General features: G+C 43.7%; 1 non-coding gene across 1 annotated transcript; it reads left to right on the forward strand.

Annotated features, from left to right (window-relative positions):
• The first annotated feature begins 16474 nt into the window (after window positions 1-16474).
• TRNAD-GUC (transfer RNA aspartic acid (anticodon GUC)) lies at window positions 16475-16546 on the forward strand. The gene has a single exon. It is a non-coding gene; the product is annotated as a tRNA-Asp (tRNA).
• The last annotated feature ends 10795 nt before the right edge of the window (window positions 16547-27341 follow it).

The following is a 27341-nucleotide window of genomic DNA, read 5'->3' on the forward strand; positions in this document are numbered from 1 at the left end:
TCGGCATGGTGGTGGCTGGTCCTGGAGGTCTTCCGCTGCCGGAGCCCTGGTCGGGGCGGGGAGGAAAGCTCAACCCGCTCCCCTCCAAGGGACCCCGGCGAGGAACAGTCAGGCGCAGGGGCAGGAGACTGCACTGGTCTCGTCCGGGAGCTGGATTTTTTAACCTATCTACTAGGATGAAAAGTATTTTGTGGACAAAACCATTTTTTGATCTTTGTGTTTAACTATGTTGCCTACTTAATAAAAACTTGTTAAAATACCAATATTTATACCTATGCTTACTGTATAGTGGTTTCTCAATAACTACTTCTTGAATTTAGTAGACTAGAGGCAACCTGAGCAGACTTATAGATTATGTATGCTTTGTTATAAGAGCAATTGATTCTTTTTTTTTCTTTTTGGGTCACACCCAGCGATGCACAGGGGTTACTCCTGGTTCATGCACTCAGGAGTTACTCCTGGCGGTGCTCAGAGGACCATATGGGATGCTGGGAATTGAACCCCGGTCAGGCTGCGTGCAAGGCAAACACCCTACCCGCTATGCTATCATTCCAGCCCCCAAGAGCAATTGATTCTTAAAAAGTAAACACTATCTTTTGCAGGGAGATGCTCAGGGGTTACTCCTGACTCAGCACTCAGGAATCATTCCTGGTGGCGTTGGGGGACCATATGCTAAGGATAGAACCCGAGTTGGCTATGTGTAAAGCAAGCACTCTACTTGCTGTACTATCTCTCTGGCCCCCACAAATACTTTCTTAATGGACTTCTACTTACCAAGTGCTCTCCCTATGTCTTAAATGAACCAACAGTATAGTCTTTATTGGTAATCGATGATAGGGTTTTTTGCAAATCAAACTCACCCATTTGCAGATCAAATTTTTCCCAAAAAATTGTATTAACTTTGTAATACAAATAAATAGATATGATGTAGTTATTATCAAAATTAAACATTTTAATATAAAATGCTTATTTAACATCAGAAATATTTAATTGCATATAGACTCATTTATAATGGCTTCCATGCTGCTGTTGCTGCTCATGGTAATTTTTTGGGGGGGTCACACCTGGTGATGCGAAGGGGTTACTCCTGGTTCTGCACTCAGGAATCACCCCTGGTGGTGCTCAGGGGACCATATGGGATGCTGGGAATCGAACCCGGGTTGGCCGCGTGCAAGGCAAACACCCTAGCCGCCGTGCTATTGCTCCAGCCCCTCATGGTAATTTCTTATGTATCACTGTCACTGTCACTGTCCTCCCGTTGTTCGTCAATTTTGCTCAAGCAAAAGAGTAACGTCTCCATTATGAGACTTGTTACCGTTTCTGGAATATTGAATACCCCACGGGGAGCTTGCCAGGCTCTGCTCTGTGGGCAGGATACTCTAGGTAGCTTGCCGGGCTCTCTGAGAGGGATGGAGAAATCAAACCCAGCTGGGCTGCGTGCAAGGCAAACGCCATACCCGTTAATTATGACAATTTGTAGGTATAATAGTTATATGAGAATGATTGATAACATCTATTGAATTTTTCTGGTTTGAGTTTTCAGCCAAAATATTTCCTATGCAGGGGCTAGAGCAATAGCCCTAGCATTTTTTTGGGGGGGAGGGGTCACACCTGGTGATGCAAAGGGGTTACTCATGGTTCTGCACTCAGGAATCACCCCTGGTGGTGCTCAGGGGGCCATATGGGATGCTGGGATGCTGGGTGGGGCATTTGCCTTGCCCGTGGCTGACCCAGGTTCGATTCCCAGCATCCCATATGGTCCCCTGAGCACTGCCAGGAGTGATTTCTGAGTGCAAAGCCAGGAGTAACCCCTGTGCATTGCCGGGTGTAATCCAAAGAGAAAAAAAAATTCATATGCAGAGCTATTTTTTTTTAAATTTAAACACTGTGATTTACAAAGTTGTTCATAATATGGTTGTTTGAGGTATTCAGTGTTCCAACACCAATTCCACCACCTCCTTTCTACCAATATCCCCGTTTTCCCACTTAAGCCCCCAAGTCTGCTTCCTTAGCAGTCACAAAGGCACAAAGAAATTTACTTCATAATACTCACTACAACAAAATGACAAATGGAATTATCAAAAATAGATCAATAAAAGTCAATTTGTGATCATTGTTATATCTCACAATGGTGTTACTAAAGTCATTGTCTGAGCTGGTTGGAGCTAGTTGAGCCTTCTGTGTTATTGTTCTTGCTCTTTGAGCATGCTGGTTTTCTACACAACTTTATCAGCTGTTGTTCTATACAAATTTTGCTGTGTTCCTATTGGGCTGACAGTCCTATGAAATTTGGAGGTGTCACACAGCCACATATGCATACCCCAGAAGCTGTAGAGCTGGGACAATCTGGTGGTTTGGCGGCTTGATGAGGTTCAATTGTGGGGCTGGGCCATTTACATGCCAGAGGATGTGTGTGTGTGTGGGGGGGGGGGTGGCTGGGCCTTTGAGGAGAGAGGGGAATCTGCCCTCTCCTATTATGAGAGGGCCCTACAGTTCTCTGCCTGAGGATCATTGTAGCTGGGATGATTCAGTATCTTGGCATGCTTTCTAAAAGAGTTGTGGAGCTGGGCATTTATGTGCCAGAGGACATTGGGTGGGGGTGTGGGTTTCCGGGCCTTATAGTAAGGATTGGAATTTGCCCTTCTCCATTTTCAGAACTTAATCTTTGAGAACTTTTCTTCAACAGGGCTCATCCTTCCAGAGTATAGAGGTATAAGTAATAAGTGTGTCTCTTCTGAGCAACAAGATCACTTACTTCCTGGGTTTTATGAAAGCTTACACTGACCATATTAACAGTATATCTTTAAATCATCTTCATGGTAATCCCTGAAGAAATTCACAAAAATTATTTGCAGGAACAGTAGAATGAGCAATTATACCATGTGAATAGATTTTTACAAATATTTTTAAAAAACTGATCATTTCACTAACTGCAAAAACAACATAAAAATTAATATCATAATGGATTTTGTTGTTGCTGGCTTCAAATTCATGAATCTCCCACATGCAAGGCATATGTTCTACCATTAAGTTACATTCTGACCTTTATGATTTAAAAAAATTTTTTTTAAACTGCAAGTAGATGGCTACTGTCCTCATTTACAGATATATGACTAATTACTTATAAACCTCCAGTAAGTCACAGAAAGTATCTATTCACACTAATAACGGAATTTATCATATTTTTATGTTTAAACATATGACAAAATAAATAGTTTTAATATTAATGGTATCTTTATTAATAATTGTAATAAGAATGATTACCCTGTTCACAGTAATGACAAAACAAGAGACCCAGGAATCAATCTGATAAAAATTATGTGAGTTCTTGATGAAGAAATTCACAAAATTAAAGACTACACATAATATACTAGAAAGACTTAAATAAATGAAGATATCTACCAAGTTTAAAAATTGGAAGAGTCAGTATCATAAGGATGTAATTTTTTCCCCAATTAGCTCACAGATTAAATAGGATTATAAATAAAATCCAAATAAGTTTCTTTGTGGAAACTTGTGGTCTGAGTTTAAAGTTTATGAAGAAGAAAGACTATTTCTCAGATGAAGAACAAAATAGAAAGATTATCTCACCAGATATCAACTTCTTTTGTAGTTCCAGAAATTAAGATAGTTTGATAATAACTTAAGGAGACTTGCTATTGGTTTTATGTACACAACTTGGTAAGTGAAGCCAAAAGAAACTCCCAGATAAAGGTTCATGAACCCTTGTTCATGAACCTCTGTTAGAGTTCAAAGTGACTTTATAAATATGGGGGAGGAAGGAACTACTCAATGAATGAGAAAGATGGTTGTAAAAGATTCAACAAAATCCCTGGACCTACCTACCCCCTGGAAAACCAGGTCACTAATTAATTTCTTCATTTCCTAAGACTGGCAATTGTTTCAGTGTCCCTATACAATGATAATCTGACTTTTCATTGCTCTTAAGATAGCTGGAGGGGCTGGAGCTATATAGCACAGCGGGTAGGGCGTTTGCCTTGCACCCGGCCGACCCGGGTTCAATTCCCAGCATCCCGTATGGTCCCCTGAGCACTGCCAGGGGTAATTCCTGAGCACAGAGCCAGGAGTAATCCCTGTGCATTGCCAGGTGTGACCCAAAAAGCAGAAAAAAAAATAAAGATAGCTGGAGATGTAATGTCTCCTCTGTCCAGCTCTTACCCCCCCAGACCCAGAGAGATTTATCTTTTATTTAAATACATGGTAATGAATTCTTTCTTTAACTTTAAAAACAATCTGTGGACAGCCAAACACTGAATTCTGGATGGGAAAAGTGGGACAGAAATTAAAGCAGGACCAGAGAGATCACTCAAAAGGCTAGTGTGCATGTTTTACATACTAGGGGCCTGGGTTCATCCTGAACACTGCATGGTCCCTCAAGCATCACTGAAGCAAACCCCAAGCACTGAGATTGGAGCAGCCTCTGCGAACTGCTAGGTGTGCCCCAAAACAAAAGAAAAAGAAAAAAAGAAATAAGTGTGAAATGTGCAAGAAGTTTCAAGTCTGTATATATTTTTTCCTTTTTGAAAACTATGAGACAAAATTGGGGAAACTTGACCATTTATATAGCTACATGCAATTGCCTATGTCTGTACTGTTTTTCTTTTCGTTGTAATGTTTTGGTTTGGGGAACACTCACCAATGGACAAAACTTAGTCTTGGTTCTGTACTCAGGGGGCCTCCTGGCATTGCTCAGGGGTTCTGTACTCAGCGGGCACTGCTGGAATTGTTCAGGGACCACATGTGGTGCTGGGAATCATTTTAGAATGAATGGAATGTAAAGCAAAAGACTCACCTCCTGTACTATCTTTCCAGCCCTATTATATTTTTCATATGTTTGCAACACTTCATTTGTCTCTTAAGAATCAAAGTCTGGAGTGATAATAAAGCAGGTACTTGCTTTACATGCAGTCAACCTGGGTTCAATCTTTCACACCACATATAGTCTCTGTGCCAACCAGGAGTGATCCCTGAGCACAGAGTCAGGAGTAAATCCTGAGCACAGCCAATGTGGTCCCCCAAACAAGCAAACGACAACAACAAGGAGTCAAAAACAAAGAGCTAAGTAAAATGCTTCGAAAAAACTCAATAAAAAGTAAGTTCTAAAAAGCAATGAACAAACCAACAGCCACAATGAAATAACCATGGGAAAAATATTGTAAAAAACTTGGGTAGATAATTCTTTGTTTTGTTTTGTTTTAGGGTCACACCTAGCAATGCCTCGGAGTTACTCCTGGCTCTGTGCTCAGGGATCACTTCTGGCAGTGTTTGGGAAACCAAATGGGTTCAAACCTGGGGCAGTTGTGTACAGGGCAAGTGCCTTCTCCATTGTACTATTGCTCCAGTTCCCTGGGTAGATCATTCTAAGTAACTTTAAGTCCCGCATGCAGATTTCTTTCCTGGTTAAGTTTAAATTCTTGTGTTACATTAAAGAAATTCAAAGTGGAAATCATAAAAAAATATATATTGTGAGTATGGTTTACTCAAGAACTATAATGGGAGCTCCAAATAATAGACTCATTGAAATATTTGGTGAATGAACACAATAAACAGCTTTCAAGTTAAAAATAAAATATTTAAAGTAAGTATAGATTAGATGCTTTCATTTCCTACTTTAACTGAACAGTTTCATTTCTGGTCCTGATCCGATTGGATAAGGTTTCTGCTGGAGTCACTCCAAGAGCTATTAACACATATTCAAGGTCTCCATCCTATGGCTAGAGGAAATTGGGAGCATAATTATAATTAAATGGGAGCAAATTCATCCAAACATGGAAAGGCACTGCAGTATGGGTCTCTTGGACCAGAGGATGCAGGAGGGAGAGATAAGGCGGGGTGTGGTCGCACTGACGAAAAAAGTGTTTGAATGTTTTCTTTTTTTTTTTAATAATTTATTTATTTTGTTGAATCACTGTGGGAAAAGTTACAAAGCTTTCAGGTTTAGGTCTCGGTCATGCAAATATCAAACACATTTCCCTTTACCAATACTTATTTTTCACCATGAAGAACCCCAATAAAACCCCACCCCCACCCCTCCCAATGCCTGTGAGGCAGATGAATTCTAGTTAACACTCTATCTACTTTGACTAAATTCATTGTTTCGATAAAAGATGCACCACTATTATTTAGAGTTTACCCCCCCCCCAAATCAGACATGCTGAAAAAGCATTGTGAAATGATTTGCTTTCTACAGCTGGGTTCAAGAATTAAATGATGTCGCGCGGCCGCTATTGTGGCCGCGCGGTTTTGGATTTCTGCTATTTTACTTATTAACCCTGGAAGTATTTCTACTGAAAGTCAGATAATTAAGAGATTGGTTTCTGTGCTCTGGAGTCATGGCCGTGCCGGAGAGCCGCTTGTGGGGGGCAACTGGTGACCTCGGTAGGGCGTGAAGGATGGGCCGGAACGCCCCCCTTCCCATGAGGTTTTAGTCGCCCCAACACCCTCGGCTCATACCTGACTCTCCACAAGGCTCCCATGCGGCTGCCATCTTTCTTTCCAGAGGGGGGCTGAATGTTTTCTTAATGTCAGTTTCAATATTCTTTAAAAAAAAATTAACATTTTATAGTTTCCAACTTGAAAGTATTTTATTCATTATATTTAGCATGGTCATCTATGTCCTCTGCAGTTTTCAGAGAACACTGAAGCCTATTCTTTTATTGTTTCTCAAACAGGGAAGGGAAGGAATGAGACTGGAGTTATCTCTGCAACCTTTTACAGTCACTGGTAGACACATATCTTAAAAAAATTTATAGTGACACAAAGATAATCTATGTACCTTTTAAAAATTACAAATTAGTAACAGTATGTTTTTCCTTTTCCTTTGCCATTTCAATCCCCAAACCTCCTCTTTCCCTAACCAAAGTTGTTTAGACCAATAGCTTTGGCACCACACTATTCAAGTTCAAATATTGCTTCAGAAACTTAGTCCTTCCCACAGAAGCAGAGGGTAAAGGCACATGCCTTTCAGGTGGCCTACCTGAATTCCATCTCTGGCACCACATATGGTCCCCTGAGCCCTGCCAGGAATGATCCCTGAGCACATAGAAAGCCCCAAGTACCAACATGTGTGGCCCAAAAACAATTTAAAAATAAAAGAAGAAAGAAAGAATAGAAATTTACTCCTGACTAGCTTCTGTAAAAATGATTTTTGTTTTTTCATTTTGGGGGGAGGAGCATGGGCCGTACTTAGTGATGCACCAGGGCCATGGTCTATGCTGGAGTGACCCTTGGCAGTGCTCACGTGACCGTATGTGGTGCTGAGGATTTGAACTGCATTGGTGGGATCCAGGACTAGCACCCTAATCTCTGTGCTATCTCTCTAGCCCCTAGACAAGTTACTTAACCTCTCTCCATTTCAGTTCATCATCAAGGAGATAATCATGTACATATCTCAAAGGGTTGTTGGAAGGATTGAAAGAGTTGAGTTAAATCTTATAAAAAGCCTAGAACTGTTTCTATGAAAAGTATAAAACATTAAATGAAGAGCTATTATTATTGTTTTCAGTTCAATTGTCTCTCGGATATTTCTCTTATGCTTTAAACACAAACCTGTAGTCAGCATAGTTAGATTGGCTTTCTGTTTTGTGGTGCCATGGATGAATCCCAGGGTCTCACACATACATGTGCTCTAAAACTAAGCAATGATCTTAATTCGAGACAGTTTTTACTAAACGGTATGGTACCAGTGATATTGTTAGGCAATTTTGTATTATCACCTGATAGCAAGTTCTGAAGGTCATTCTCTGGTCACGATCACAATCACGACCATCCTGTTATTCGTCGATTGCCTTGAGCAGGCCCCAGTACCAGCCGAAGACCTCCAGAACCAGCCACCACCATGATGAGACCACTCTCCACACACGTGAAGGTACCAGCAGAGGAACAAAGGCATGCAGGTCCTGGGGCTGAGATCTCCAAGCCTACTCGGATCAGGGCTGAGCATTCTCCACCCAGATCCTCCGAATTCCAGTAGGTGGGGGTCACACCCACCAATTGGCCCCCTGGCACTGTGTAATCCCATCAACGGCCAAGACGCAGAGACTATACAAACCAGCTCCCGGAAGAGAACAGTGCAGTCTCCTGCCCCCGCGCCTGGCTGTCCTCGCTGGGACCCCTTGGAGGGGAGCGGGTTGACATCTTATTATGACATCTTATTATCTCATTCCTACTTTGACAAACTGGCAGGCTACCGAATGTAACCTGCCCACACGGCAGAGTCTGGCAAACTCCCCATGGCGTACCCAATATGCCAAATACCAGTAACATTCTCTGGTCATTGATTTAGAAATCAACCTTTCTTACCGGCCAGTTCTGTTAGACTTTAGACATGTAAATGACTCATTTGCAGTGACCAGCTTTAGATATGTGCCTTGTGTCCCAGTAGAGCTGCTTCACCATGGTGAATATTAGAATGCTAATTCTTCGGTCACACATGGGAAAATTCTAAATTTCAGTTGATGCTACCCATGTGTCTGCAAAAATGGCTGTTATGACTCAGAAATAAATCTCAAAACAGATTAGCAGGTTGCAGAGATGCTTCTGGTCCCCCAAAGTCATCATCCATTTAAAAATTTAACTCCAGTTGTATCACCCCATAAAATTTTAGAATTCCTTCAAATCACAAATCACAAATCATCCTGTTAATCGTCAATTGCCTCGAGCAGGCCCCAGTAACGTCTCCTTCATCCTAGCCCTGAGATTATATTCAAGGCTCTTTAGGAGAATGAGACCCATCATGATGGGTCTCATAGAATTCCTTGAGCAACATATTATACTCTACACCACTAATATACCAGGAGTAGCACACCACATTGGGTGGATGTAAAGTAGAAACCAACCAATCTCCATTAAGAAAATATTAGACACGAGGCTTAACCTGTAACAACATATTAGTAATCTCTTATACGGGGGTTTAACGGCTCCAGGGGCTCCAGGGTAAGATGCAACAACCTTCGCAAGCTTTCTTCTAGGGAAATCTTTTTTGATCATTTTTAGCAAATTATTCCTAATAATCACGATCATGACCATCCTGTTGTTCGTCGATTGCCTCGAGCAGGCCCCAGTAACGTCTCCTTCGTCCTAGCCCTGAGTTTTTTTTAAAAGTGCCATATTCAAGGCTCTTCAGGGTTAGGAGAATGAGACCCATCATTGATACTGGTATTTGGCATATTGGGTATGTCATGGGGAGTTTGCCAGACTCTGCCGTGTGGGCAGGTTACATTCGGTAGCCTGCCAGTTTGTCCAAAGTAGGAATGAGCTAGTAGGATGTCATAATAAGATGTCCTAATAAGCAATACAAAATAAATCATTTAGGGCCCGTTATTGGGGCGAGTTTGTGTGGTGGTTGGGAAAGTTGGAAATAACGATGGTGGGATTGGTTTTGAATATTGAATGTAATAAATCATTGTGAACAACTTTATAAAAATAAAATGAATTTTAAAAAAAGAGAAAAATGGCTGTTACAACTTCTAGTCTCCACAAATCTCTGTGAAAATTATTTATTTCAACTTTGTGAAAGTTTTTCATATCTTTTCAAATACTTAGATAATAATATTTTAAACTGTTAACAGTCTTGTCAGATGAAATTTAAATTTTTTAATTAACTATTAAATATCCCTAAATCCTAGGAGAATTTTTGGAGAAATGAGTATTTTAATGTGAATTCTAGCTGTTTGTGTTTTCTCATTTTCCAGTTAGCTGTTAGTATCTTATTTTCTTTTGGAAGGAGGAGTATTGGGACCCCAGATGCTCAGAGGATTTTCTTGGCTCTGTGCTCAGGAGTGTCCCTGGCAGAGCTCAGGAGACCATATGTAGTGCCAGGATAGATCTGAGGTCAGCTTCATGCAAAGCAGGTGCCTTACCTGCTGTACTATCTCTCCAGTCCTTATTTTCTTTTTTGATCACTTGATCACCTAACTTCCCGTTAATCGGCAATTTGCTTGAGCGGGCGCCAGTAACGTCTCCATTTCTTCCTGTCCCGTGCTAGTGTAGCCCAATGGCGTCTATTCACTCTAGGAACACGAAGAACCTCAAACCGATCGTTCATGATCTTGATGAAGAAGTCTGACAATCTGGTAGTGGGCGGACACATAGTCTTTTGACATCCCGTGGAATCCAGTCGGTAACAGCTCTAGTCCAGCGGTCGTCCCTAAATCTCATTACATGACCAGCCCATCTGATTTTCGACACCTTGGCAAACGAGACAGCGTCCCTGATTCTTGATCGTCGACAGATGTCGGAACTCTGGATTCTTTCTCTCATTTGAGTGATATGTGATATTCCAAGTATAGCTCTTTCAATTCCTCTTTGGGAGACCCGAATATTTTCTTTCTTAAATTAATTAAAGAGCTGTTTATGTACAATAAATTTTAATTCTAAAGGTTTTTACGATTTTTTTTTCTGTTGCCTGCCTTTAGCTTTTGATATGGTATCTAGTATCTACTATTTTATTTTTTGATGTCGATTTGCTCGAGCGGGCCCAGTAACGTCTCCATTGGAGACTTTGTTGTTACTGTGTCTGGCATATCGAATACTCTCGGTAGCTTGCCGGGCTCTCCGAGAGGGGCGGAGGAATCGAACTCAGGTCGGCCATGTTGGCCGCTTGTAAGGCGAACGCCCTACCCGCTGTGCTATCGCTCCAGCGATGTAAATTTTAGTATTATTAACAATGGACTGGAAATATATAAATGAATATATAAATGAATTTTCAGAATAAAGGGGTGTGCATGCAAAATTTTAAAAAGTGTGGGAGGATGATGAGGTAAAATACTGTAGTACTGCACTGTAGCACTGTCCTCCCATTGTTCATCGATTTGCTCAAGCGGGCCCAGTAACGTCTCCATTGTGAGACTTTTTGTTACTGTGTTTGGCATATCAAATACCTCACGGGTAGCTTGCCAGGCTTTGCCGTGCAGGAGAGATACTCTCAGTAGCTTGCTGTTGCTTGCCGGTCTCTCAGAGAGGGGGGAAGAATCAAATCCGGGTCTGCCGGGTTGGCCACGTGCAAGGCAAACACCCTACCCGCTATGCTATCGCTCTAGCCCAATTAAAAAATAATGAAAATGGGGGCGGGTAGTGCAATGCCGCCAGCAGGTCAACCTGTACCCACAAGATGAGTGCATCAGCAATCTGATGGTGGCTTTAGACTTCCTGATACCCCAAAATTGTTGCTGTGCCTCTGGTGAGACCCCAGCAAGTCAGGATCAAGAAATCAAATGGCCCAAAGTTATACAGGTATGTGGGAGCCACGCCCACAAACCGCCTCGAGCTCAGCTATAGAAGTCAATTTATCGGCCTTGCTTCAGAGACCCATAAATACATCTCAAAAGAGACCAAAAGTCGCAGTCAATCTACAATCTGCACAAAGTTGAACAGACCCATAAAATAGAGAAGGGACCACCATGACAGTGATAGTTGGAAATGATCACTCTGGACAAGAACTGAGTGTTGAAAGGAGGTAAAGGGATATACGTGATAATCTTCAGTACCTACATTGCAGAACATAATACCCAAAAGGAAAGAGAGAGAGTGAGTGAGTGAGAGTGAGAGAGACCAACAGACACACAGAGAAAGACAGAGAGAGAGAGACAGAGAGAGAGAGAGAGAGAAGAAAATTACCTGCCGTAGAGGTAGAGGTAGACTGGGAGAAATGACAGAAGAGAAACTGGGGACATTGGTGGTGTGAATGGTGGGATGAGTGTTGGAATGTTGTATGACTGAACATGAACAACTTTGTAACTATGTATCTCACAGTGATTCAATAGAAAAAAATAACTTAAAAATGAGATTAAGCACACAAGCAATTATCAATCACAATCACAACCATCCTGTTATTCGTTGATTGCCTGGAGCAGGCCCCAGTAACGTCTCCTTCGTCCTAGCCCTGAGATTTTTTTAAAAAGTGCCATATTCAAGGCTCTTTCAGAGTTAGGAGAATGAGACCCATCATTGTTACTGGTATTAGGCATACTGGGTACGCCACGGGGAGTTTGCCAGACTCTGCCGTGTGGGCAGGTTACATTCGGTAGCCTGCCAGTTTGTCCAAAGTAAGAATGAGATGATAAGATGTTGCTTCCGGGAGCTGGGTTTTATAGTCTCTGAGTCTTCGCCGTTGATGGGATTACACGGCGCCAGGGGGCCGGTTGGTGGGTGTGACCCCTGCCTACTGGAATTTGGAGGATCTGGGTGGAGGATGCTCAGCCTCGATACGAGTAGGCTTGGAGATCTCAGCCCCAGGACCCACGTGGCTTTGTTCCTCTGCCGGTACCTTCATGTGTGCGGAGAGTGGTCTCAGCATGGTGGTGGCTGGTTCTGGAGGTCTTTGGCTGCCGGAGCCCTGGTCAGGGCGGGGAGGAAAACTCAACCCACTCCCCTCCAAGGGGCCCCGGCGAGGACAGCCAGGCGCGGGGGCAGGAGACTCTGCCAATTATAAATATTCTTATAAAATACTAGTCTGCTACCTGGAGTACTGACATATTGCAGGTGACATAGTCCTGTTGAAAATGGCTCTCTCCATGGTTTGAGGAAAATGAGGAAGCATCCTGCCCCTGCTCACTGAGAAACATCTACGGGCAAAACTCTTTCCAGAAAAGGCCCCTTCACTGCATCTCCATTTACTGACTCTGAGGTCAAGGGAATTGAGAATTGTACAATAGTTTCTGCTTATTTACTCTGAAATTCTTCAAGATGGTCTGGGGACAACTTTGTAATCTAATATCTACTGACTTCAGCTTTCTGGCTGTAGCTTCCAATTTAAAATTCTATTACACTTGCTCTGTGGGATAAAAGCTACTGGAATGTTCTGTACTTTACTATCCTAATGGACTAGATATGCCAAAGTTTTACTTAAGATTTTGAAATCTATGTTCATAAATGAAACCCACCTATATTTGTGCAGGTTTTGTTTTGTTTTGTTTTGTTTTGTTTGTTTTCACAGACCTTCAGTCATATAGTAAGATAGAAAGTGGTTCACTCAGGACCGGAGTGATAGCATAGTGGGTAAGGCACTTACTACGCACAGGGCCAACTCGGGTTCAGTATCTGGCATCCTATACGGTTCCCTGAGCACCACCGGAAGTGATTCCTGAATGCAGAGCCAGGAGTAAACCCAAGTATCACTGAATATGTCAACAAAAACAAGAAACAAAGAAGGAAGGAAGGAAGGAAGGAAGGAAGGAAGGAAGGAAGGAAGGAAGGAAGAAGGGGAGGGGTGGGGAGGGAAGGGAAGGGAAAGAGGCTCACTTCGATTCAGATGTGCAAAAGTAAAAATGTTCATGATTTTCTACAACTAATTCAATCATAGAACAAAACTAATAGCAGAGAATTTTTTTTGTAGTTGTATTTCTTTCCCTATGAGATGAATTTGGTCAATTCAGAATTTGTAAAATCTTATCACGCCGAAGGTTGTGTGTTCACGGGCTCACTGGATGGCACTGTCTCACCGCCTGCGTTCGGTGCTTTGAGCCACTGTGTGTGGCCTGGATCAGAACGGCTGTTGGCCAAGGGCAGACGGAAGAAGAAACGAGGGCCAGGCCGGTCTATATCAATAGTAGTTTATTCTAATCCTCTTCACTCCTGTCTTTCTCTGCCTCCTTCTCTCCTGGGCCCCAATCTGGAACCTCTCTCCTTCTGGCTCTGACTCTGGATCTCTGGAGCCCGAGCTCTCTCGCTTCTGACTCTCTTTTCTGAGCTTACGTCTTAGTTTATATAGCAGTCACATAAGGCGGTGACATAAAGGTGGGTTGAATACTGACGAATCAACAAAGAGAGGTAAGACCACTCCTCCAGGAGATTAACTCAAGGATAAAATCTCATCTACAGAGATTACTTCAGATTACTAGGAGATCCGCCCAAGGGTGGGATCCCAACAAGGGTGTGTTCTCCCCTCAGTTAGTAATCTACTTAAATAGTTGTAATAAATCTACTTCTAATATTTCTAGCGATGTCATTCTGTATGAGCACAGTAAGAGATATAAACTTAGTTTGGTTCTTCCTGAGAACATCTCACTATACATTCTGCAGTTCTCAGGCCAGGTTAATCTTCCTAGCTCCAGCAGGGTCCTAGTCTCGTCGTTACTTACTTTTGGATCATGACAGCATTTGTCCATGATCATGCCCTCAACTTATAGTTGAGTATCGTGGCTCTTTGGCCTGGTCCATTTCGATGCCAGGGTAGCTCACTGCTTGCCCTGGGTCCATTCAGTCCCTCTCGGGACCCTGCTTTTGGGGTGCTAGGAACTAAGGGCAACTGAGCCAAGAAATCAGATGCCCAGGAGTAAATATTATTCAGAGTCAATCAACTCCCAAGTTACAAAGCATAATATTAACTGTCTTCCTGTGTCCACACAGAAAGGACATTGCTTACAATACAAGTTCAGTGTCCTTAGATGTGTGACCTGACAAACCTAAGCCACCTGAGGAAGGACAAAAGGGTCTTATCGTACAAGAATTCATACTCCCTACTGCCTGTTCCCCCAGCATAGCCCTGGAGGTACCCTGTGTGGGTATGTGATCATCCCTAACCCCACCTTTCCATGTGGAAGCCTAGAAAGTGATGGAAGTTGGGCCCCACTGCTGCGCACCACTCTGCTCCCTACTCCTGAGACCTGCCCCCTGTGCTCTGAGCCTCCCCATGCTCAGCTCTGGCAGGAATCCATCCAAAAAATTCAAAAGGCAAAGGCACCAGGAGGTTTTCCTACATATTTTAACCAGCTACTTACATTTCAGGACAATTATTGTTCTTATGCTTTTGTTGCTAAGTCAAGCTCCAGTCAGACATAATAGTCCTCCATCACTGGAAGGTGGGGAGATTATGCTGCCTAATTCCTCAAGAATTTTAATCAGGCTCCCAGAACCCTTTGGTGAAACCTGTGCTAATGGCTTTTACACATGATATCTGGAGCCTAGGTACCTTTTTAAAATCATATTTTATCCTTGCAATAACCCAGTGCAGTACAAAATTCCATCGATATTTACAGACAAATTAATTAGGATACCTATTTTAGGATAAGGTGCCTATTTTAGGATACAGGCTAAGTTTCCATAGCAGAAATACTGAAACACAGTGCCTTGAACAAATGTAGGTTCATTTCACTTACATGAGACATATGGATGTGTCTTACAGGAGGATGTGCCTCAGTTAGCTTGGGACCTTGGTGTCTCTGCCTCATTTCCCCACCATTGTCTGGGGTGTTATTCTCTATATGGTAAAAGTTGACTCACCATTACGTGTGCATGTCCCATTTTGGGTAAAGGAGAAAGAGAGAGGATGATTGACAATATCCGTTCTTAAAGATATTGCACAAAAACACTCCCTTTACCTGGGAAGCACAATATCATATGGCTATACCTAATCACAAGAAAGGCTGGAAAATGTTGTCTAAGCGCAGCGGTAGGGCGTTTGCCTTGCATGCAGCCAACACGGACGACCCAAGTTCGATTCCTCTGCCCCTCTCGGAGAGCCCGGCCAGCTACCAAGAGTATCTCGCCCGCCTGGCAGAGCCTGGCAAGCTCCCCGTGACGTATTCCATATGCCAAACACAGTAACAAGAAGTCTCACGATGGAGACAATACTGGGCCCGCTTGAGCAAATCGATGAACAACAGGAGGACCGTGACCGTGACTACATGTCAAGGTTAAAACTGAGGTGGATGGATTTGCTGGTGAGTCTATTACTAAAAGAAGGAGATCGTGGTTATCGCGGATTGTTTCGATATCTCTGCCACAGAATCCAACGTGTTTCTCTTCTTCCAGTTCTGAACATTGTGTCCAGATTTTTTTTTTAAAAAGCCACATCATTTTCCATTTCCCTTGTAGATAGGCACAGCAATTAGATGTGAACAGAAATTACCGAATGGAGTTTCCTAGAATGCTTCAGTTGCCTCTTTTGTCTTCTTCCTGTTGCTTGGAAAGCAAATGAGGGTGATGAGACCTTCCAAAACTATATCAGACTATGAGTGAAATACACTAAACTCTGGATTAAAGGTGAGAAAGGAAGAATCTGGAAACTCAATGATGAAGGAGCTACCATGCCATTCTGCACTGCCTATCTCTACACTACTCTATTAAGAGCAAGAAATAAGCCTCTTTTATATTTAAGTTCTTGAATTATGTTCTTCTACGAACAACCATATGTAACTAAATCACTCGAGTTTTTTCATAGAAATATTTTTATTGTGCAGATTTTTAAATTTTTATTTTCATAGAGCTGTTCCAATAATTTATTACATTCAATACTCCAACACCAATCCCACCACCATTACACCTGCCCACTACCATTATTTCAAATTTTCTCACCACCACTCAAACCTGCCCCAAAGGCAGATCCTAAATAATTTATTTTGCATTGATTGTTATGAATACTCTGCTAAAAATGATCCCTAAAAATTTCCTTAGAGGAAAGTATGTGAAGATTGTTGTCTCTCACACTGGATACATTAAGCTCTTGTATAAGCCGTCCTCGTTAGTATAGTGGTGAGTATCCCCGCCTGTCACGCGGGAGACCGGGGTTCGATTCCCCGACGGGGAGGTGACTTGGAAATTTGGCTGGAGCGATAGCACAGCGGGTAGGGCGTTTGCCTTACAAGCGGCCAACATGGCCGACGGGAGTTCGATTCCTCCGCCCCTCTCGGAGAGCCCGGCAAGCTACCGAGAGTATTCAATATGCCAGACACAGTAACAACAAAGTCTCCAATGGAGACGTTACTGGGCCCGCTCGAGCAAATCGACGATCAACGGGAGGGTCTTTACCTTTACCTTATAAGAGATTACTACAGGTGGTTACAGGTTGAACCTTGTGTGATAATATTTTTTTGATCGAGATTGGTTGTCTTCTACTTTACACCCCATCAAATGTGGTGTGCTACTCTTGGTACATCAGTGGTGTAAAGTATGAGATGTCGCATCCAGGAATTCTAGGCCCTCCCGTTGATCATCGATTTGCTCGAGCGGGCCCAGTAACGTCTCCATTGGAGACTTTGTTGTTACTGTGTCTGGCATATCGAATACGTCACGGGGAGCTTGCCAGGCTCTGCCGTGCGGGCGAGATACTCTCGGTAGCTTGCCGGGCTCTCCGAGAGGGGCTGAGGAATCGAACTCGGGTCGGCCATGTTGGCTGCGTGCAAGGCAAACGCCCTACTGCTGTGCTATCGGTCCAGCCCCAGGAGCATTCCAGGAATTCTAAAATTTTAAATAGGGTGATACAGCTGGAGTTAAATTTTTAACTGGATGGGAACTTTGGGGTCTGGAGGCATCTCTGCAGCTTGTGGCTCTCTCTAGAGATGTATCTGTGAGTCTCTGTGGCCATTAATGAGTTATATGGTCCCAGAGGCAGTTTGTGGGCATGACTGCCAGACTCCTAGAAGCACAGGGAGACTGGGGGAGGTCACTCATTCCCAACTCCATGACAGCCTGTTGATTTCAGTCACAAATCTTGCATACCTGGGTTTTGCAGCAGATTCTTTCTCATGTGTGAGGCTCTTTTCAAGCATATGGAGATTGACAGTGAGCATGGAAATGATTGGGTTCTTGAGGGCTCCGGCTGCCGGGGCTCTGTTGAGGTATTGAGGTGGCTCATCTCCCCCCACTATGGGGCTCTCTAGATGAGACTAAACCTGGCGAGGGATCTGGAGGTATCTCTGCAGCTTGTGGCTCTCTGCCGAGATTTATTTGTGAGTCTCTGTGTCATGACTGTTAATGAGCTTATACGGTGCCAGATGCAGTTCGTGGGCGAGTCACTCAAATTATTAAGTTAAATGGTGTATTCCAAGTCATGCAACTTATACTCAGCATTAAGTTAGTCTTCCTTCAAACCCTTGATGGCGATCAAAAAAGTTAGACTCTCAACATTAACTCAGCTCAAGCAATGGCCCTGGAGTTTAAATGGTGGCCTCATTCTTGCTTGATGGGTGCATTAACCACTGAGCCATCTTCCAGGGTCCCCAAATTAGCTTTGTACAGTACAGAATTCTGTATTCTGTACAATACAGAAATCCTATACCTTTATAAAGAATATAATTTTTAAGTAAAAATTGATTCTATCTCATTCAGGGGAAGCTACTTGTCCTTCACATTCATAGTTCTTTATATGACCAAGAATTTTGGCTTGCAAGATATGTCTAGAAGATGTAGGCAACATAAAATACAGAAACACACCATGAGGCCTCTAAATAGGTATGATTTGTTATATCTTATCTCTGACCTTATCAGTTTATGTTAATTGGTTCCTTGCTCATTTCTTTTTCACTAGCTAGCATGTGTCGACAGACAAGCCATAGGAGGTAGCAGTATGAAGAAAAATTAATGGAGAACATTTTTGAAATGTATAAAGTCCTATTTATTCTCCATAACTATTTAACTATTTTCCCTTGGAAGAGAATCCACAATCGTTGGACTAATATGTCTAAATTCATTGGGCCCTCCTCCTGGGACACACGGTTGAACTATCTCTAGGACTGACTCTACCATATGTAAGAGTCATGTGAACACAATGGGACCTTCCACTGCCTGTGGGAATCCCACAGAAGACAAGGAGTGGGCTCTGAGAATCATCAGATACAGCAACCCGAGAAAGGGCCTTTGTCACTGAGAAGTCATTTGGTTGGTGTGGTAGACTAGTTAAGCTGCATGTTCTAAATCGCTATACAGGGAAAACCACTGTCACTGTCACTGTCCTCCCGTTGTTCATCGATTTGCTCGAGCGGGCCCAGTAACGTCTCCATTGGATACTTTGTTGTTACTGTGTTTGGCATATCGAATACATCATGGGTAGCTTGCCAGGCTCTGCCCTGTGGGCAAGATACTCTCGGTAGCTTGCCAGGCTCTCCGAGAGGGGCGGAGGAATCGAACTCGGGTCGGCCATGTTGGCCGTTTGCAAGGCAAACGCCCTACCGCTGTGCTATCGCTCAAAATATCACTAGAATATGTGAGGAGAGGGCCAGAGAGATAGTACAGTGGATAGGGTGCTTGTCTTGCTTACAGCTGACTCGGGTTTTATCCTTGGCACCCCATATGCCCTCCCCACCCTTGTCCAAGACTACTAAGAGTGATCCCTGAGCACAGACCTAGGAGAAAGCTGTGAGCACCACTGGATGTGGTCCCCAAACCAAACAACAACAACAAAAAGAATAAGCAAGGAAATGATGTTACTTTTGTAGGCATTGCTCCAGCCCAGCGGTAGGGTGTTTGCCTTGCACGCAGCCAACATGGCCGACCGGAGTTCGATTCCTCCGCCCCTCTCGGAGAGCCCGGCAAGCTACCGAGAGTATTCGATATGCCAGACACAGTAACAACAAAGTCTCCAATGGAGACGTTACTGGGCCCGCTCGAGCAAATCGACGATCAACGGGAGGGCCTTTACTTTACTTTACTTTACTTTGTAGGCATCAATACCACATACCACAGAGGATGTAACTTATTTATGATTTATTAAATAATCGCTTCATTATCTCCTTTGTGGCTATCAAAATCCTTAGATTCATGTTAATATGTCCTATATGGTGGGGTCAGGAATAGAGCTCAAAAGACTAAAACACATGCCTGGCACGAGAAGATTCTGAGTTTGCCAGGTGAGATTCTGGTGACCCCCTAGTCCACCAGCCCAGTCAGTATTACATCACTGCCACTGAGCATTCAGTCTGTATAGTCAGGCCAATTATTGCAGATTTTCCTGAGCATTGTTTTGGAGTCCCCCAACCCCGCCCCCAATTCTGTTTGTTATAAAAGAAATAGGTAAGACTATGAGTTATCAGCAAATTGTCAATTTTGATTTTAGGCTTTTGTAGTGGATAAAATAATGACGTTGCACACCCCCCCACCCCCCACAATTCCCTGAACCTGTGAACATGTTGCTTTAAGTGGAAAAACTGACTTTGCTATGTGATTAAGTTAAAGGTCTTAAAATAGGAATGTTCTGGACACTGGATAACCTGACAGCTTTGTCTTATTTGTCAAGTGACTCAGAAGTCAGATGAAGGGCTCATATATAGCTCAAAGAACTGGAGTGCATGTTTTGCCTGTGGGAATTAGAGTCCTGATACCACCTGGTTCCTGAGCTCTGCTAGGCATGGTCCCTAGACACAGCACCAGGAGCAGCCCCCAAGCACTGCCAAAAGGAGCCTCCTAACCAGCAAGCAAAACAGAACTTAGAGGGAAAAGAGCCGTGCTATTAATCACCAGGACATGTCTTTTCCCTGGAGAAAAATAACTCCCCAGGGAAGCCATGAAATTGGGTTCAAGTGAGAGCATGTGACTGTAACAGGAGGCCTGATTCCATGATTCTCCTCTCAGGACATACAGCTTCCCCTGCACACTGGCACTGTCTCTTAGAAATGGTGAGCTGTAGAAGGACTTCCTAAGTTGGGGCTGGAGTGGTAGCACAGTGGATAGGGCGTTTGCCTTGCACACCGCCAACCTAGGTTCAATTCTGATCCCCTGAGCACTTCCAGGAGTTATTCCTGAGTGCAGAACCAGGAGTAACCCCTGTGCATTGCTGACCCCAAAAGAAAAAAAAAAGAAAGAAAAGAAAAGAAATATTTCCTAAGCATCTCCTTGACTTGTCTGTAAGTTCTAGGAATGTGATATATAGTGCCCAGACTTAACCTTGTCCTCTATAAGCCAGGGTCCTCTCTCTCCTCTTCTGTACACAACTACAGTGGCGTCTGGAATGTGCACTGTGTCACCAACAAATTCAGATCATGTCATATGAATGTGAACAATGCAACAGACCAAGAAAGAAAAGAAAGAGCCAGTCATCTCTGGGCCCCATTTTGGTATATCCAGTATTGCTACAATATAATACTTTTCTCTTGGGGGATGTTGAACCACTCAGTAGTGTTCAGGGCTAACTCCTGACTCTGTGATCAGGGATCACTCCGGGCAGTACTCAGGGATGCAGTGTTCAGGATTAAACTGCAGCCTATCACGTGCAAGCTTATCACCTTAGTCTCTCTACTATTTCTCCCAGCTTCACACCACGCTATTATTCTTCACGTCAGAGGTCTGTTCCATTGTGCACAGCCTCCATCATCCACAAAGGCTCTGTGAGTAGGTCTCCTGTGAATGTGTGCCTAGAGCTATGATACTAGACAAAAAAAGGGCAAGTCATGGGACACATGTAGCATGCAGATATGCCTGAACCTCATACCTAAGTAGAAGGAACACAGGTCTCAACTCTTTCTGCCGAATTATCTGTCTCTTCCTAGGACCCAGCCATCACTCAGCTGGGGGGGGGGGGTGTTGGGGGAACTTTGCTCACGTGGCAGCTACACACTGGCCTGCCCTTGCTTGGGTAACTGACTTTCAAACTGAGGAGACCACTGAGTCAGTCTTCCACCAACTGAACTAAATTCTTGGTGAAGAGCAAAAGGCAGATGAGTTACACCTTCTATGTGGGAAAAGGAATAGTTATTGGCTCTGCCCATCTTGCCAGGGAAGCTGACAACTTACTTATCAGTGTTAGGCATTTATCTTCTCATGGTTTGCTAAAGCCTGTAGTAAAACAGATTTTATCTTATTTTATTTTTTTTTTTATGTAGGAGTACTGCTATTTATTCAGCCACTGATTAGCTGATTGAATTGTGCATAAACTCCACCTTACTTTTTTTTTCATTTTTTAATAATTTTATTTATTGGATCACCGTGAGAGCAGTTACAAAGCATTCAGGTCTAAGTCTCAGTCATACAATGAAACACCCGTACCTTCACCAGTGCCCATTCTCCACCCCCAACAACCCCACTATACCCCCATCCCACACCCTCCCCCTACCTGTGGGGCAGATGATTTCCACATTATTCTCTCTCTTCTTTGATTAAATTCAATATTTTGACAGCAGACCATTATTATTTGAGATTTTTACCCCAACACTCAGATCTACTGAAATGGCAACAGTAGACAATTTGTTTTCTATTGCTGGTTATGAATAACATATGATGTTGTGTGGCTGCAGTAGTGGTTGTGCGATTTTGAAATTCCGAAATTCTAACACTTAACTCTGGAGGGATTTCTGCCAAAACCTGCTGGGTTTCGAGATTTGCTCCTGAGTATCAAAACAGATTTTATTTTGAACCTTGCAACCAGTTAAAGGCTCCAAGGAATATTTTGCTTTTTGAAAGCATCAGATAATGTAGTAAAATAAATAGGCAGTAGAATGGATAGTTGGAGAAAACAACCACACTAACTTAGGAACCCAGCTTCTTGTCCTGCCTGGTTGGCACTGCTAACTTCCCAGCACTGTCACTTTTAAGTGGAAAGACACTTAACCAACTCTAGTCTTACGTACACAATAAAGACATTTAAACGAAATAAATACAGTATGTGCTGATCGCAGCCTGTACCCTATATTATGACTGAACTGACCTTTGTGGTTCTAGTTAAGATTGCAAGATGCCCCTCAGTAATAACCATCAGGAAACTGAGGGGGAAATATGGCTCATTACTTACAGGACTTGGAAATTACACAGCACACAGAGGATCACACAATGAGGCCATGAGGAGAGAGGCGGAGGGGAGCAAGAAGGAGGGGGAGGGTGGGAGGAAGAGAGCGAGAGAGAGTTCACAGACCTGGGGTTACACTTTTGTAAAAGTTGAGTTTTACACAAACTCCTTGGATTTACTCACTATCGGTAAATAAAAAAGTTAAGAAGGGTTAGAGCATATCTCAATAGACTGAAGCACGTGCTATGCATGCCCTGGGCTTAATCTCTGCCCCGACAGAGTGGAACACTTTAAGCATAAGCACCAAACACTGAGCTGTGAGAAACCCCAGGGCACTGCCAGAATATGACCCCCAAACTAAAAAATAAATTTCAAACAGAATAGTGGTCAGAACACTAGAGTACATTTTAACAGGGTTTCTGGTTTTCGTTCACAGGTTTTGAAATGTTGGACTTTCCCAGTGCTGCTGACTCAGAGACTTGGTCCCCTACTTCAAAGGAAGCAAACAGAAGTGCAGTTAAACTTTATTCTAACTGCTGATGAGATTCGATGGGCGCTTGCTCTGTGCTGGATCTTCCTGTTACTGTTAACAATTTTCTGGTCAGTGACAAGGTCTAGAAGTTGTTGTTTTTTTTTGTGGAGCGTTAGGGGTTGAACCACTGTATGCATGAAAGTCTAGTAGAATTGTAAATCAAGGTGTCTAGACAAAATTTAAAAGGGAAAAGAAAAAGGAAGTTATAAGAAAGGGGAGAACCTAAGTTATATATAAAAAGTTGATTAAAATCAATGGGGTGAGCTGTTTTGCTTTTTTGTCTAATAATGGAGGAGATTCCTAGGATGAGGGCAAAGCCAGGAAAGATCAGGGCAAAGCATGATGACTTGGTTACTCCACATCTCCCTTTTCCTCTTAGCAGCAATTACGAAAGGCCCTGCCCATTGCTCTTAGAGAAAGAGTTTGGCTGGAGAGACTGTACAAGGATAAGGCATTTGCCTTGTAGACAGCTAATCAGGTTCCATTCCCAGTACTGCATAAGACCCTTGAGCACTGCCAAGAGTGATCCCTGAGTACAGGGCCAGGATTAAGCCTGAGCACTAATGGGTTTGTAAGAAAGAAAGAAAGAAAGAAAGAAAGAAAGAAAGAAAGAAAGAAAGAAAGAAAGAAAGAAAGGAGAAAGAGGGAGGAAAGAAAGAAAGAGGAAGGGAGGAAGGGAGGAAAGAAGGAAGGAAGGAAGGAAGGAAGGAAGGAAGGAAGGAAGGGAGGGAGGGAGGGAGGGAGAAAGGAAGGGAGGGAGGGAGGGACAGAGGGAGGGAGGGAGGGAGGGAGGAAGGAAGGAAGGAAGGAAGGAAGGAGAGAGAGGAAGGGAGGGAGGAAGGAAGGAAGGAGAGAGAGGAAGGGAGGAAGGAAGGAAGGAAGGAAGGAGAGAGAGGAAGGGAGGGAGGAAGGAAGGAAGGAAGGAAGGAAGGAAGGGAGGGAGGGAGGGAGTGAGTAAGGAAGGAAAAAAGGAAAGAAGGAAGGAAGGGATGAAGGAAAAAAGGAAAGAAGGAAGAAAGGGAGGGAGGGAGGGAGGGAGGGAGGAAGGAAGGAAAGAAGGCAGGAAGGAAGGAAGGAAGGAAGGAAGGAAGGAAGGAAGGAAAAAGAGGAGAGGAGGAGAGGGGAGGGGAGGGGAGTGGAGTGGAGAGGAGGGGAGGGGAGAGGAGGGGAGGGGAGGAGAGGGAAGGGGAGGCGAGGAGAGGGGAGGCGAGGGGAGGCGAGGGGAGGGGAGGGGAGGGGAGGGGAGGGGAGGGAAGGGGAGAGGAGGGGAGGGGAGGCGAGGGGAGGGGAGGAGAGGCGAGGGGAGGGGAGAGGAGGTTTGTCTGATCTGCTGCAGGCAAGGATGTTCCAATGGGACAGTGGATGAGGTGGCCCTGGGGACCCTGCTGCTTCCCCACTGCTGTGTCTATGACCTCCTCTGCTCAGTGACAACGAAAGGGGCAGAGCAGTTTCTATACTTTTCAGAGGAAGCAGTGAGCACTTTGTTGTTGCCTTAGAAAACCTTCATCTGAACAGGCCAGTTCACACATCATGGGGAACAAGGCTCGCAACCCTGAAATAAATATGAAAAGAATTTTTTCTTGGAAGAACATAATGGAAGGTACAGAAGATGAGTGACTAGATTTCATGCTAGACTTGAGTCCTCCATGAGTGTCCTTTTTCACTGAACAACCCACAGAACTGTGCAAACAAACTTGCACAGCAGTGGGTCCTGGGTCACAGTCAGAGCATCTTGGGGGGGGAAGGGGGCTCATGGTTATGCCTTCAGATAGGAGTGGTGGTCTAGGAAAGAAACACAGCACCAGCGTGAACACAAAGCAGCAGGGAGTCTGGCCAGGGTTTTCATTAGTGGTACCAGTGTTAAGTGGCAATCCATTGAAGCCACAGAGCAGGGGCCCACACAGCGGGCAAAGCAGAGATCAGGGCAGCACAGGAAGAGTAGAATCAAGCAGACAGAGGAAGTGAACCTCGGACTGGTGGTAGAATGTGAGATCTTCCTAGGGGCCCTCAATCGTTAGAAAGGAAAGAGTGGTCAATGTCTTTTGTTTCACCTGCCCAGACCCCCACAAACCTTGGGTCTGGTGAGGCTGCTTATTACATCCCCTCAGATTTCAATCATACAGCCTTCCCAGACAAACAAGTGCCCTGTAGGTTTGTTGTTGTTTTTGCTTTTTGGGCCATTCCCGGTAATGCTCAGGGGTTACCTCTGGCTCTATACTCAGGAATTAATACTGATGTGCTAATACCACTCCTGGGAATATATCCCAGAGAGGCAAAAATGTATAGTCAAAGTGACATCTGCACTTGTTTGTTCATTGCAGCACTCTTTACAATAGCCAGAAACTGGAAGAAACCTGAATGCCCAAGAAGAGATGACTGGTTAAAGAAACTTTGGTACATCTACACAATGGAGTACTATGTAGCTGTTAGAAAAGATGAATTCATGAAATTTATATACAAGTGGTACAACATAGAAAGTGTCATGCTAAGCGAAATGAGTCAGAAAGAGAGGGATAGACATAGAAAGATTGCATTCATCTGGGGAATATAAAGTAACAAAATATGAGATTAATACCCAAGAATAGCTGAGATCAGCACCAGGAGGATTACTCCATAGCTTAGAGGCCAGCCGGGCATTCTAGGGGAAAGGGCAGCTCAGATAGAGAAGGGAGCACCAAATAAAGGGTGTTTGGAGGATCCTCCCAGGAGGGGAGATGCAGGTTGAAAGTAGACTACGGACTGAACATGTTTGCCACTCAAAGCCTCTTTTGCAGACCACAACACGCAAAAGGAGAGAGAGAACACAAGGGATTGCCCTGCCACAGAGGCAGGGTGGGATGGGAGGGATGGGGGTGGGAGGGATATTATCCATGGTGGTGGAAAATGGGCACTGGTGGAGGGATGGGTATTTGATCATTGTATAATCGAAACCCAAGCCCAAAAAATTGTAAATCTACAACTGTACCTCATGGTGTTTCACTAATAATAATATAAAAAAAATACTGATGTGCTAAGAGGTCCATATGGGGTGCTCCAACGGGGCAAGGCAAACGCCCTACCCACTGTATTATCGCTCCAGCCCTAAGTGCCCCGTAGTTTTGGCCAAAATAATAGGTCCTTGAGTAGGGCCATCAAAGCTATTCTTTTGGATTTTTATCACTTAGAGGTCCAAGAAGAAGGACTTGGGTTTCCAAATAAAGAGCATTAAAATGTAAACATTGTTTTCTCTGCCTTGCAGAGGAAGTTAGGTCCTGTAGAAGAGAATGAGGTAAACACCTAGAAGAAGGTGAGGATGAGGAAGATGGAGGTAGGGGAGGGAGAGAGAAAGTAGAGCTGAATTTTAATCTTGAGATCTAGTTGTGACCAAAGCCCACTGCTGGACTTCAAGGACTCCGAGTCAATTCATTTCCTTGATTCCTGTCCTGGTTGGCACCAGATTTCTCTCCTTTGTAACTGAGTGACTTATAATTAACACAGGCAGGGAAACATGGTGTGTTCTGAGCACCTGAATACTCTATCTCTAACGCACAAGTGGCATTTTGGAGTTGGAAACATTCTCTTCCTGGTTTTGCACTCAGGAATTACTCCTGGTGGTGCTGGGGGAAGGGGGGACATCCCAGGTCTGCTGAGTGCAAGACAAATGCCCTAATCGCTGTATTCTCACTCAAGCCCCTGTACCTCCAGCTCTTAAAGGATGCTAGTAACAACTTTGAAGTGAAGAGGAGAAAAATAATTACTAGTTGTGCAAAAAGAGGGTCAGAAATGTACCTTAGAGGTAAAATATTTGCTTTGCATTTGAGACACTCTGGTTTCAATCTGCCACCACAAAACACAGAAAACACACTAAAGTTACACCAAAAGTGAATAATTAATTCCTATGATCTTACTGGAGAATCTTTTTTAAAATAAAAATTATTTGCATGAATAATAAAATTGATGATACTAATGATAAAAAGGTAAAGGTAAAGGCCCTCCTGTTGATCATCGATTTGCTCGAGCGGGCCCAGTAACGTCTCCACTGGAGACTTTGTTGTTACTGTGTCTGGCATATCGATATGTCATGGGGAGCTTGCCAGGCTCTGCCGTGCGGGCGAGATACTCTTGGTAGCTTGCCGGGCTCTCCGAGAGGGGCGGAGGAATCGAACTCGGATCGGCCATGTTGGCTGCATGCAAGGCAAACGCCCTACCGCTGTGCTATCGCTCCAGCCATCTAATGATAAATAACAGAATATGTTCAAAGTGAGTAAACCTTTCAAGGTGTTGGTTGTTCATACTCAAGCATCCATATTTTAAGTTAAATATTTTTTTATCCAACAGCAGTTTGTACCAATTGCATTTGGTGCCAGCAACATATCACAA

The sequence above is a fragment of the Sorex fumeus genome, unplaced genomic scaffold (genome assembly GCF_029834395.1).
Source record: "Sorex fumeus unplaced genomic scaffold, SorFum_2.1 ptg000047l, whole genome shotgun sequence".
Lineage (NCBI taxonomy): Eukaryota > Metazoa > Chordata > Mammalia > Eulipotyphla > Soricidae > Sorex > Sorex fumeus.